Source organism: Ornithodoros turicata, chromosome 3 (assembly GCF_037126465.1).
Source record: "Ornithodoros turicata isolate Travis chromosome 3, ASM3712646v1, whole genome shotgun sequence".
In the NCBI taxonomy this organism is placed as follows: domain Eukaryota; kingdom Metazoa; phylum Arthropoda; class Arachnida; order Ixodida; family Argasidae; genus Ornithodoros; species Ornithodoros turicata.
Window position 1 is genome coordinate 49051862 of NC_088203.1, and position 12546 is coordinate 49064407.

A 12546-nucleotide genomic window follows, 5' to 3' on the forward strand; every position below is an offset into this window, starting at 1 on the left:
AACAGGGCATAAAAAAATCATCAATATTGGAAGCTTTGCGCAACTTCGGCAGACGTTCTTATATGTTATTTTAAGTTCAAAAGCGCTAGAAACGCGCTCACATATAGACATACCCTTTTTCAAGCGCATCACTTTTAAATTTTCCCGATCCGCTGAACGGTTGGCACGCAGGAGACGCGCAAATGGAGTAAGGTTTCGCTCATTACGCGGAAGTTTCGCGCCACCTAGCGGAGAAGCGGTTAGCTTTGTGACCGAAATATTTTGCATTTGTCTTGTGCACGTGAAGGGGAACACCACAAAAAATTTTCGTCGAAATCCCTGATGGTCGAGCCACCGACCTCGGACGTTTGAGCTAGTTGACAATAATTGGAATCGTTTGAGAAAATATACACACTGTACAATTTAATTCATAAAGTAAGCTTTCGCAAAATATTAGTGATCCTCTTTTTGTAAACAAAGATTGATGTAAGATGCCTATAAATTTATATTAGCGATTCTTCTACAATTCTTTTCTTTGGGTGTCGGTGTTGTATAGAGCGTAGTCATGTAAAATCTCTCTGATTGCCAACGCTGATTCCGTGCGAAGATCCTTGTACATAGTGTGGAATAAACGTCTCCTTAGCAATCTTCAATCTAATCATAATCTGTTTTCGTTGGGATGTGTAGAATATATTACAATGATGACAAAGAATACAATTATTATTTCATTTATACACATGTTTATTTCGATAAATTACAGTTCTATCCAAACCCTGAAGTTTTCGTTTGTTGTCTTGATTGATGAATTCCGAAGACATCAAGTAGTTCATTCTGATTATTAAGCGCTTGAATCCAGCGTTCATTAATGCGGGTGATATGTTGTCACCGTGTTTGTATTGCTTCAACAACTTGCACTTTGTAGCGAAGAACTTGCACAGTCTCTTATTAATGTTTCCTTTCTTTGTATGAAGATTCTTGGATGGCGTACGAGAGAGTATTAGATGAAAATCGTCCTGTGGTCCACCGCAATTGATATGTTTGTTGAGTTTCAATAAGTGATGATACAACAGACCTTGCACGACAATATTGAACATCTGTTCATTCGACATCATTGACTGATAGAATAAAATAAATGTATAGAGGCTCTAGGGTGGGATATATCACGTGATAAGATTTTTTATGTACTTTCCATTTCAACCGTTAGGTGTAATTTCAACAAATCCGTAATGAAACGTGCGATATAGACTGCTTGTATATGATAATTTGATCTGATTGCTTTCTTGATTAATGCAATGCCCATTGCAATGATTACAATTACGTTTGGTCTAGTGTATTTCAATTCTTCGTTAGCAAACCTCAAAAACTCCACCATCAATCCCAGTGGTCCTTCCGATGTTGGCGTGCAAATATTTTTATAACTATTGTAGATTCGGCATACAAATTCTCCCATCTTGAATTACATAATTTGCGCCATATCTCCGAATACGACCATGTCTAGGACGTATTGAAATGCAGCGATAATTGAATCGTTTCGAGGCTCTATATGGGTCCTCTCGACACATAGAATAGGTATTCGCCATACCTAACCTAACCTCAGTCATGAAGGATGCATGAAGTATATATATGGGCTCTCTCCCCACATGGAATACGTATTCAGCAGAGCTAGTCACAACGGATATTGTAGTCCTAACGTATTTCATATATATACATATATATATATATGTAATTGGACATGACATTTGTGATGCGTGAACATTCAACGTAGAATAACGAACAGAATGTGACATTTGTCGCTAAGACTCCCCATGTAAAACATCACTTTTCCTCTTATTCATTTATGCCTCTGCTAACGACCTCCAGTCTTTTTGTGGACATTTCAATATTAAATGCTGTATTCCAGACATCTACGCTCAAAATACGCCTATTTCTCATAGTAAAGTTCTTGCTTGGCATGCTGTTTTCTGTTTTACATCACAGTTGGCCCTAGCAGCTTTAATTCTTCTAATAACCCTGTTCTGCCTTTCAAAAGCAGATATTCATTTCATAGCCTGCTTTTAATGTCCGTATGGTCCGTATTCACGCGTGTCGTCTGGAAACAATGATATAAAGCCGATATTATTTCGCAACATACACTGGACGTCCGTATTTACAAGTGTCGTCTTGCAACAATGACCTTACCGTACTCCTGCTAAATCTACACCCATCCGTGCGCTGTGGGATCGTTACTAAACTACAGCCCTCCTTCGTCAAGACTGTCAATGTCAGAAGCGACAAATATACATGTGCTTACTGGGTTCACCTGTTGTGATGTGTCACCCACAAGCTCACTACGATGCGTGATGCCACCGGAAACGTCGGAGCACAGGTAGTCTGTACCGGTCGAGATGGCCGAACGCGGTTCATCACACGAGGGGGAGATTTCTGCGTTGCCGTCATGCACCTGACTGTGTGGATCGATGTTCGCCGACTCCTGCGTTGGCACCAAACTAGTACTGGCGCACTCATCGTTGGATCCTCTCGCAGCTTCGCAAGGCTCTTCCAGCCCTCCATGTTCACTACAGCCGCTACAATCGCCTTTGTTCTTGCTCTTTCGACGGTTGCACTTGGTTTGCCTCGGAACCTTAAAATCTGCCCCCTTGTAGATGTACTGCTTTAACCTCAGCTTTGGAAGCATACTTTTTGGTACATATTATCGCTATACGACTGAGGAGAACGAAAAAAAGACGTCGCCAAATACGAAAAACTGAGAACTACTCATATCACAGCATCAACAGTTCGACAAAATTGTTCCGACTTCGCACGACTTGGAGATTGGCGCCTGTTGGCTCTCGGCTACCTTGTGAATTTATCGTTCGAAATAATTGGTAAACGGGGTTAGAATTATTACTTCGTTCTTTTTTATTTTTGAATAATAAGTCGTTTTATATTTCTTTTTGGGGTAGCAATTACACAATATTAAAGAAAGCTGAGACAGGGAAAACTATCCTCCGTTAGCAGTATTCTGCATCACTCTCTGGCAACATTGATAGCATTGTGTGTTTGTTTTTTTCCTTGCCCGTACTCACGGAGGAGAAGCAAGGGGAACGATCTCTGCCGCGCCGCCGTTGAGAAATCGTGGTCCCAATTCGTCGAGTCTTTTGTGACCACGCCACGGCATTCGCGTTCCGTCAGGTACTTGCTCCTCTGAATTGACGCTCTTGTAATGCGCTATTTCAGATGTACTGGTGTGCCCAGTGCACGCAGAAAAAAAATATTTTGATTAACAAACATGAGTGTCGTATAACAAGGAACGACCTTCGTGAAAGTTTTTCGCCTACAATTCGTGATGGTGCAAATCGAGATGCTTTTCTTTTCTTGGATTATGTGGAGAAGCCGCCGTGCAGAAGACTCCGTGTTTGACAACATGGTAGCTTGGCGTGGCGGTTCGGCTTGGATGTTTTGGTCAGTGGTCGCAGGAGTACGGTTTTTTTTTTTTTTTTGTGGCATAAACATGGCACAAGGCACCAAGGGCACAATGGTGTTGTTTCACATGGAATATGATGAAAGTTATTACTGCGAGGTGCACATCGATGGATGCAGTGCGTACTTCCCACAAACATTTCGCAGTCATTGAGGTGACTAATCCACGTTTGTATTGCCGCTGTTACACGAGGGCTCGGTCGCGCTCGTTTCTGCAGATTCTCAGCCATTTTGTGCGCGACAAGCTTGGGGAAGACGAGCGAAGACAATTCCTTTTGTCGGGATTGTGATACGTGTGCACTAGGATAGAGTTATATTTCACGTGCCACCATACGGGAATTAAATAATACCAAACAGCCACAAGACGTTTTGTTTTACAGGTTCGTACAACATAATTGCATTACGTCTGTAGATGCAGGTATGTGTAAATGTCCTGTATTCATAACATCTCTCTGGGATGAATAATGCAACGAAGGAACACAAGGGAACGTTCTTTGAAAATGAAAATTAGTTATCATTGGAAGGTATATACATAACAAGGAAGACGGATCACATGTGTACTATACATATAGAGTTACAGCAAGATTAACTTAGTTATCATTAGAAGGTATATACATAACAAGGAAGACGTATCACATGTGCACTATGCATATACAGTTACAGCAAGATTCAAGTTTTCGAGGCACTGCAAATTAGAGTTCTCACTAAAAAGCACTTATACACTTGTAGAGACCCTATTGCAGTTTTGCTTGCTTTTGCAACTGCTTCGTTTTTCTTGCTTTGTCTCCGTGCCGTTTGTTTTCAATTTTGCATGCAACATGCATTCTCATCACGGAATAATAAGAGATGACAGACCTGGTTAGATCACGACTGTGCTCTGCACATCTAACAGCTGGGACTGCATCACATTCCAAGTCCTCAACAATTGAGAAGAGTAGACCTTCATGCATTTTGCTGCTTAGTCTGGTTATAATAATTTCTTCTAAGCACAATAGTAAATTCAACAATTGGGGAGATGGAAAGGTAAGTCTTCCCCTGTTCTTTATAGCTATTCGTTTATATTTCTCATCAATCTTCTCATTTTCTGTTGCAGTGAGACTTCTGCTGCACTCAGCACAGCTCACCAACGCCAGGATTTTTCTTGCTACAAATGCGGCTACATAGGCTAACACATCTGGGTTTGTGTCTGCTACATTATAGCTGTGCTCCCTCGAAGTGCCCTGGCTTGGTTCTTCACTGTCAGGGACATGGTAGCTAATAGCACCCAGCCGTTGATCAAGGTTTGTAGAACCACTAGGCTCCTGTTCTTGAGTGCTTTCGAAGTCAACCAATGCCTGAAGTATTTCTCCCCCTGTGATGTTGCTGCCCCGTGGTGGCTTAATCAGTGAATAAGCACTGAGCAGGCCAAACACTTGCACAAAAAGTGCGGATTTTGACCGCAGCCGTTCCGCATCATGCCGAATAAACGCTACAAAAATTGCAGTTGCAGGAACATATCAGCATAAGCACCTGAAAAAAAAAAATAATAAAAGCCACATACCTCCAATGCGTCCTGGTTCAGTCGTGCCGTCATGATGTACTTGAACCCGCATTCTGAAGTAAGGTACTCCATAATTTCCAACGTTGCCTTGATTGTTACTCTTAAGCCGTCTGACGTCTGCCTGGTCATGTAGTTGTCTTCCGCCTCGCGCCCGGCCCGCTTTTTCGAAATTTCTTCCCACTCATCGAGGAAATTGAGAAAATCCTCAAGTACCTATTACACCGTAGGGTGAAAAAGAAATAGGATAATTAGAAGCCTTTTTTGCACTCAGTAGGCCATTCTTTTTGAAAGAAAAGTGCTGCACCCATGCTATACCAGTTCTCAAATGCATGCAAGGTCTATGACGAAAAGAATGTGAGAGGGTTGCACTCCTTCAACTAATTGAGGAGGTGCGGCAAAAAGAATGGCCCTACTGTTGCATTGTATAAAGGAACTTCATCATTGAGGTCTGCCATAGCTAACGTGAACTCAGTAACTCTGTAGCTGACGTAACAGAACTTCTGTACACTAAACAATCTTCATGAGGAAAGTTACAAAGGGTCTAAAGTACAACACAAAATAGAACAATGCTATGTTTTGTACAAATTGCATGGGTCCTCATTTTGTTCCATATTTAGACTACTTAACTCCTGCGCAGTGCAGTATGACTGCTTTTTCTCAACTATTGCTGGACCACATTCATGGCTTATTTGTGAAATTCCTACCATGAAGAAACAGTATTTTAAAGGTGCATGGGAGGTCTCGAGAATGTCAGGAGAATCAGAAACTAGGGAACTAGCCCCGGGACACACATTCACACAAAAGGTGGAAGTGATCATATAAGTGCAGGAAATTTTGTCACTGATCAGAAAGCCAGCCTCGGCTGCCAGTCTGAACAGTCATGCGCCTCACCAGTACTGAGGTGGTCTCGGTCTTTGTTTCTTTCTTTGTGTATTGCCACCTGTTCCGCGTCTCGACTGGTCGCGTGAGCTAGTAGATGATGCTCGGTGGCCAATGAGAAATGCTCTACCACCTGATGTCACGAGATGCAAGGAGTCACTGTACCAGGTTGTCGCCGCTGCGCTCTCTCTTGCAAAGCAGTTTCCTCAGTAATTTCACACTTCCCAAATGAAATATTTTGCATGATATTTCCTCAACATAGATAGCAAGATAGTATTCTCATATGACGCAGTAAAAATACATATGTTCCAAGTCCCTTACACGCTCCTTTAAGTATTTCTTCTCACCCTGCGCTGCTGTGTAGTATTGCTCAGAGCCTGTGATGGCGTCCTTGAGTTCATTATATCTACAAGCATGTTCACTTGCTCAATGAAGGTAATAGATGGTTGGGAGTCCTCTAAGTCTGGATGTTGAGACATGTAGAGCTACATAGCCTTTGCTACGCTGTTGCCAAAGAACTTGAAAAAGGAAAATGCACATGTAATAAATGTATATTTGCTGTCATTGGTCCTCAAGGTCTAATCAAAGTCAAGGTATCAAACATTTCTAACCTCGTTTTTCATTATTTTTACCTCTGCTGAACATACATGTCTTGCTACTGCAGCTAAATAATATAATCTAACTGGGTCCTTGCATTGTACTACAATTAACTGTAACATTACTACTATGTTATGCAGAAATTCACCTGAAATGCCATTGCAACATTCATCTTCTGAAATGGCCTTGAGCTTATGAAGTCTTGTGTCAGCTTAGGACACGCTTTCAAAGTGAGGGCCTGTGGTTGGTCCATTGCAACTACTGCTTGCCAGTGCTTGATGCTCACAGTTTGATGTGGTGTCTGGAATACAGGATAATTGCTTGATTCACCAGTGCTTTACCGTCATGAGAAAGCAGACGTACCACCAGTTCTCTTTTTTTCAGTGTGCTGTTTCTGAGGCATTTGATTAGGTGTGGGAAGTCCGAAGTGAACCAAAGCCTCCTGGAAACGTCGCTGGGATGGATGCAGCTGACCTCCTCTGTGTTGATGCCAAAGTAAGTCCACATATTCCTATTCCAGGATGCGCCATCTGTTGTCACAGCATCTACTTTGAGCCCACTTCTCTACAAGAGCATTATGCATTCCAGGATGAGCTTGTGTAGCACGCTTCCTGGGGCACTTCCTTTGCTCAGAAAGCAAGCCAGAGCCTGTACCCATTTTCCTCTGAAAGGCTGGAACATGAGTACAAGTGCATGATCTCCTTTCTGGGCTTTCTGCTTATGTGGGGTGTAGTTCCCCAAGTTTGTAAAACCATGGAGCTTGAGCGTTGATTTGTCGAGAGAAACAGCTTCTGTGAGCTTCATCTCATCAACGAGCAGTACCCTGAAATTTTGTACGTATTGATCAGGAATGTTAGTGTTCTACTTACCATGAAAATAATGCACATATTAATCCTATAGTCGTTAGTTAGTGGATCAGTAAGGAAAGTCTAACAAAAGTTTCAGCTTTCAACAATCTTATCACGAATGCTCCCCGCTTTATGATGCGAGCTGTACGATGAAACATACTGGGCAAATTTTTAGCAAAGACATGAAAAGACACACGCAAAACTGGTGTATTAAATGCCTGTTCCGTGTGTGTCGCTCCATGACCTTTCTTGGTGTTCTTACAGTATGTTTCACTATGGGCAATATGCTGTTATCGTTTCATCTGTACAAGCTGTATGGTAATTAGTGAATATAATATAGTGTCCTAGCTCCACATTTGGTAATGCAATTGTCTACATGCTCCCAAAATAGTAAATATACCATAATATGGATGGTAGTACATCAGTGTCCAATAAATCATACCTGGAGTCTCTTATGCAGCCATGCTCTCAGCCTTGACTTTAATGCATCTAAAAATGCTTTCTTGGAATCCATATACTGGTTTCAGCTTCCTGATGTATGCATTCATGGTGTCTGTACATGGCAGGGGAAAGAATTTGACGCTCCCTTAAGTGCTTGTACAGCTTTGGACTCTTGATCCTCATCAAAGACTCATAAATCCACTCCATTGTATAGCGGCGTCCTTTGGGGCCTTTCTTGATTGCAGCATTGAAACATTGCTTCACAGCTTGCCTCTGCCTCTCTCTGATAGCCTCCCCAATAGCCCGTTCTTTCACTATAGCGCACTGTTGTTTGATATTATTTACATCTTGCTTGAGCCTTAGTGCCTGAAGAAAACAAAGCAGAAAGATTGCACAGTTCAGTTTCTTTGCAGGAGTTAGTAAAGTGATGTGCATAGTACCAAAAATGTACTTAAGGTAAAGTACTACTTGTACGAATGTGTACTTAAAATAGACTACAGAGTCCTACAGAGATTGTCCAAGATTAGTCTAAAAGTCTTGTGACTGTACGACAAAGACTAAGTGCCGGACTCTATTTGCCGTCTTGTTTGAGTAGTCATTTCAGTAATATCTGTAATCAGTAATATCTATATTCAGTAGTATCTGTAACATCAGTAATATAACCAGACAGCACACAGAGTCCAGGACTAGAATTACAGCATAGCGACTGTTTCTGGTGCACAAGGAATGGTGGCATATACAATGTGGCAATGGCTCCAATGTGGTGAGCTATGGCGAGTTTCATGAAAGGGTACGTCAAGTCATTTCATGTAAGTCATGAAGTGCAAAAGGCACTTCAAGTAAAATAGAAAGTATATTATATAGCCGACGTACTTCACGTAAAGTAAAAGTACTCAAAGGTCAGATATGCCGGATTTGAAGTGCCGCAGAACTGAGCGATACTCGCGCTGTGTGTTCATTACCAAACACTGAATATGTGTGCGAAATATCGTGCTCCAACTGTTCGTAGTTTTTTAGAAAACAGTTTTTTTATTTCCCACGCCCGGCCGTCAAACTGTCGGCAAACCCTGCGCACGGGCGCACCGACGTCACTGCTCTCGGTTTATCTGTCTTTGGCTTGGCATGAACTCTTGGCTTGGCCGCTTGGCTTCTTTCGTTTCGTCCTCTGTGCATCGTACATAAGCGAACAGCTGTTGTGTTGTTGCTAAGCCGAAAAAAAAAAACCATGTGAATGTTTTTTTTTTTTTTTGGCACGGCGTCGTTTGGAAAGTGCACTTCCTTGTTCTGACCTTGCCTTTTATGGGCTAGAGCGGTATGATACGTGATATGCCACGGCGAAGTTGTCGAAGATGCGACGGTGCTACGCTGTTAGAACAATTCATCGGATCATTCAAGTGTTACCTATTATAAGCTACCAAAAGACCAAGCAGTGCGAAGCTCTTGGCCGACAGTGGTGCCTGCTAATTTCCACTGCAAGGATTTCGTCCACGAATGTTATCATAGGCTACGCGCGACTCCAGAGGCAATTTGGAATCTCGGCACGAAATCGTCTGATGAAAATCTGAGGTGCCCGACGCACAACATTTTGAACGTGCCACGGAGGATCAAGGCAAACAACGAGAGCTAAAAGGTAAGTCGAGGTTCAGATACAAAAAATAGCAAGCTTAACGAATCGATTGTGCAGCTGTCCTACCGCGCTTACTCTGATATAACCACGATTAACAACACAATAGTATTGATAATCTAACTCCTGAATTATCACAGGTGCACGCTGAAGGCGGAAATGAAGCACGATCTGGCTTGCATCTGGTGCATGAAGAAATTGCTGACACGTTAGCTGCAGTCTACCTCCACCAACAGGTATGACAATGTGAGGTTACAATTTGAGTACCTATGTTCAACTGTTCATGTGCACTCGCATGCAAATATCTTGACATCACTTTTAAAGCTGCCCTCAAAGTTACAAGCTGTGCTTTCACGGTGGAAAACAAAGGTCCGATTAGCTGCTATCTCCCAGTTCAAGCGCTTTTGCTGTCTGGACACTGGTTCCTGTGAATGGGGTGTTACAAGCTTCACTGTCTGATATAGAAGGTACATTACATTAGTTCAGTTAGTTTGTCTTTTGCACATTTTGTTACTGTTAGCACATTTTTGTTACTGTAAGAATAGCCCACAATTCATGTTAACATTGTCTACTCTTATTAATTCACTGTCTGTGTTCTGAGAGCTAAGAAAAATGGAAACTATTTATTTGTCACAACTTCACACTGGATGTGGTACTGGCTTGACATGCAAGCTAAATACCTGGATTCTACAATAATTGTGTTCAACTTGGTGCATTACCGTGGGCAATGCCACATTCACTACATTTTTAGTGGGTCCGGTGCACAAATACTGTGTGCATACGTACATACTGTTCGATAGGCAAAAATACCTGAGCAGTGCTGTGTAGTCTTTTTACCCAAAGCCCAAACTTTTACTGCAAAGTCACAGTACGTAGAACAGCAATGTGCAGGTATGCTGCGATAGAGATTCACAACAGAAAGAAGACTGTTGAGAGCATCTAAATTTTAATGAGACGATACTTTCGCGCACAAGGCTGCTCTTGTTAATGTCTAACATGAAGTTACAAAATCCCAGAATATATAAAACATGTTGTAATGTAGAGAGCGAGGGTTGGTACAGACATAAAAATAATTGTACAATCATATATAATAAAATAAAAAGTGGATACAACTCCCCCTCAACTCAACTCGACAACTCAATAACTCTACTTATTCTCTACCTTACAACATGTCATATATTCTGGAATTTTGTAACTTGATGTTAGACCTCAAGAAGTACAGCCTTCTGTGCGAAAGTCTTCTTTCTGTTGTGCACAATCATTATACAGTAAATACGACTATCCATTTCTTGTCATTAAATGCTTTTTCTTTTCTTCTTTTTTTTTTCTGCAGTGATGAGCATCCATAAGGACACATGACAGAAAAGGATTCTCTTTGGGATGACAAACCCTCATCACCTCATGAGAATACAATGGTTGATGAATGGTTCTCAAGCACATCGAAACTTCAACAAATAATTCATGAAGAACCCAGTCAGTGCTGGCACCAGGAATTGAACGTGGACCGTCCTGCTACCAGTCAGAAATGTTACATTTCAGGCGCTCATTGACTTTTGGTGAATTACTTGTTGACTTTGTCCCACGGTGGAGCTCGCCACAGCTCATTTGCCTATCTGTTAATGTTGTTGCGTGTGTTGTGTTTTTCTCTTTGTGTGTTCCAGACTCAGAACGGTTAATTTGGATCAGGTCAGGTACGTTTCATTTAGACGTGGCAAACATAAAGTGGTGTTTCTCAACACAACTTAGCAGTGGCCTTCATGCATTACTGCTACGGCCATTAAGCGTGAATGGAAAGCTGCACATTATACTGGATGTAAAACCCCAAGACTAGGGAACACGAAGTGACAGACACAAACACGTCCCTTTGTGTTCCCTAGTCTCGGGGTCTTACATATGCATCATCTTCACCAGATCGCTTGCTTCGTAGCCATTTTTTCTGCACATTATGTTCACTCTACTTTTATCGTGTGCTATATAATCTTGTTCAAGTTCTGTCAAACGACATGTAATGCTATAAAAAAAATTCAGTACACTGTTTATGTGGGTTGAATGGGAGCTCATAGATCCAGGAAGGAAGCTGTCACGTTATGGCAAGTGTTTACGTATTGTACATTTAACTACTAATTTTATTGATTAGCTTTCGCCGGCGTATCATGTCAAGCCATGTTATATTAATTTGGAACATGTTCTTCTTAGTAGCCAGAGCAGCTGATACACAGTGAGAACATAGCCCGTGTGTGTTTGTCTTTTGCACCGCAGCCCTTGGGTTTCCTCCCTGATGGCTACGCATATCAGGGATAGGTTTCAGAACCGGTAGCTCCCGCCAAGTGTTAATTGCTTATCAGGGGATCATCACGCTGGCAGATGAAACATATGGTTTAAATTATTTGCAGGACAGGAATTGCGTAGCTTCGCACAAATACTACTACTACGACGTAAGAGTAGTTTCAAATCTAGCTTTTTTGTGTTCCTGACATTATCGCACAAGATGTAAGTACTTTCCTTGTTGACATTAATATTTGCACCAGGTCACAACATTGTTCATTGATGGAAAATGTAAATAAATATATTTATTTACTTGCCAAACAATGCACAAATGTCTTCTTTTCTAGTGAGATATTCCCTGTTCACCAGACATAAATGTGGAAAAGCTAAAGGGGCACAATGATGGTAGAGTCTAGCGTTGCTTTTTGCCACTTCACATATGTTCACTGTTATTCGTGTGCACATGTAGGAATAGGAAGGTAGAGCATGCGCATAAAAAATTTCGTATGCAGCCACACATATGGTTCAGAAGATTAATTAGATGATGTCCAAGCATATATAATTGTGCTTCATGTGCAATGGGTATGCTAACGGATTGCTTTCATGAAGCCTTTTTATTTATTTTTCATAAATTCTTTATAAAAATGTTATTTTTTATTTGATATAAATTTCATATTTCATATTGTATATTTATATTTTTATAAATATTATAAATTAAAAACTCAAGTTACAAGGCCCCTGTAAGAGTGCCCTTTGCAAACGGTTTGGTAACGTGCCTCTAACTGTAAAGGTAAGAGGCAATCGAGAATGCTGCAGACAAGGTTGCAACTTACATATTGCTTATCATGTCCTACATACAAAGTGATTTGTACAATAATTCCTGAGCACGGAATTAATTCCGAGGCTGGCCATTG

At 41.4% G+C, this 12546-nt stretch overlaps 1 long non-coding RNA gene across 1 annotated transcript; it reads left to right on the forward strand.

Moving 5' to 3' along the window:
* The first annotated feature begins 3061 nt into the window (after nucleotides 1–3061).
* Nucleotides 3062–6926, forward strand: LOC135387027 (uncharacterized). Its single transcript, XR_010420796.1, has 3 exons — nucleotides 3062–3150; nucleotides 4532–4718; nucleotides 6839–6926. It is a non-coding gene; the product is annotated as an uncharacterized LOC135387027 (long non-coding RNA).
* Nucleotides 6927–12546: the final 5620 nt, after the last annotated feature.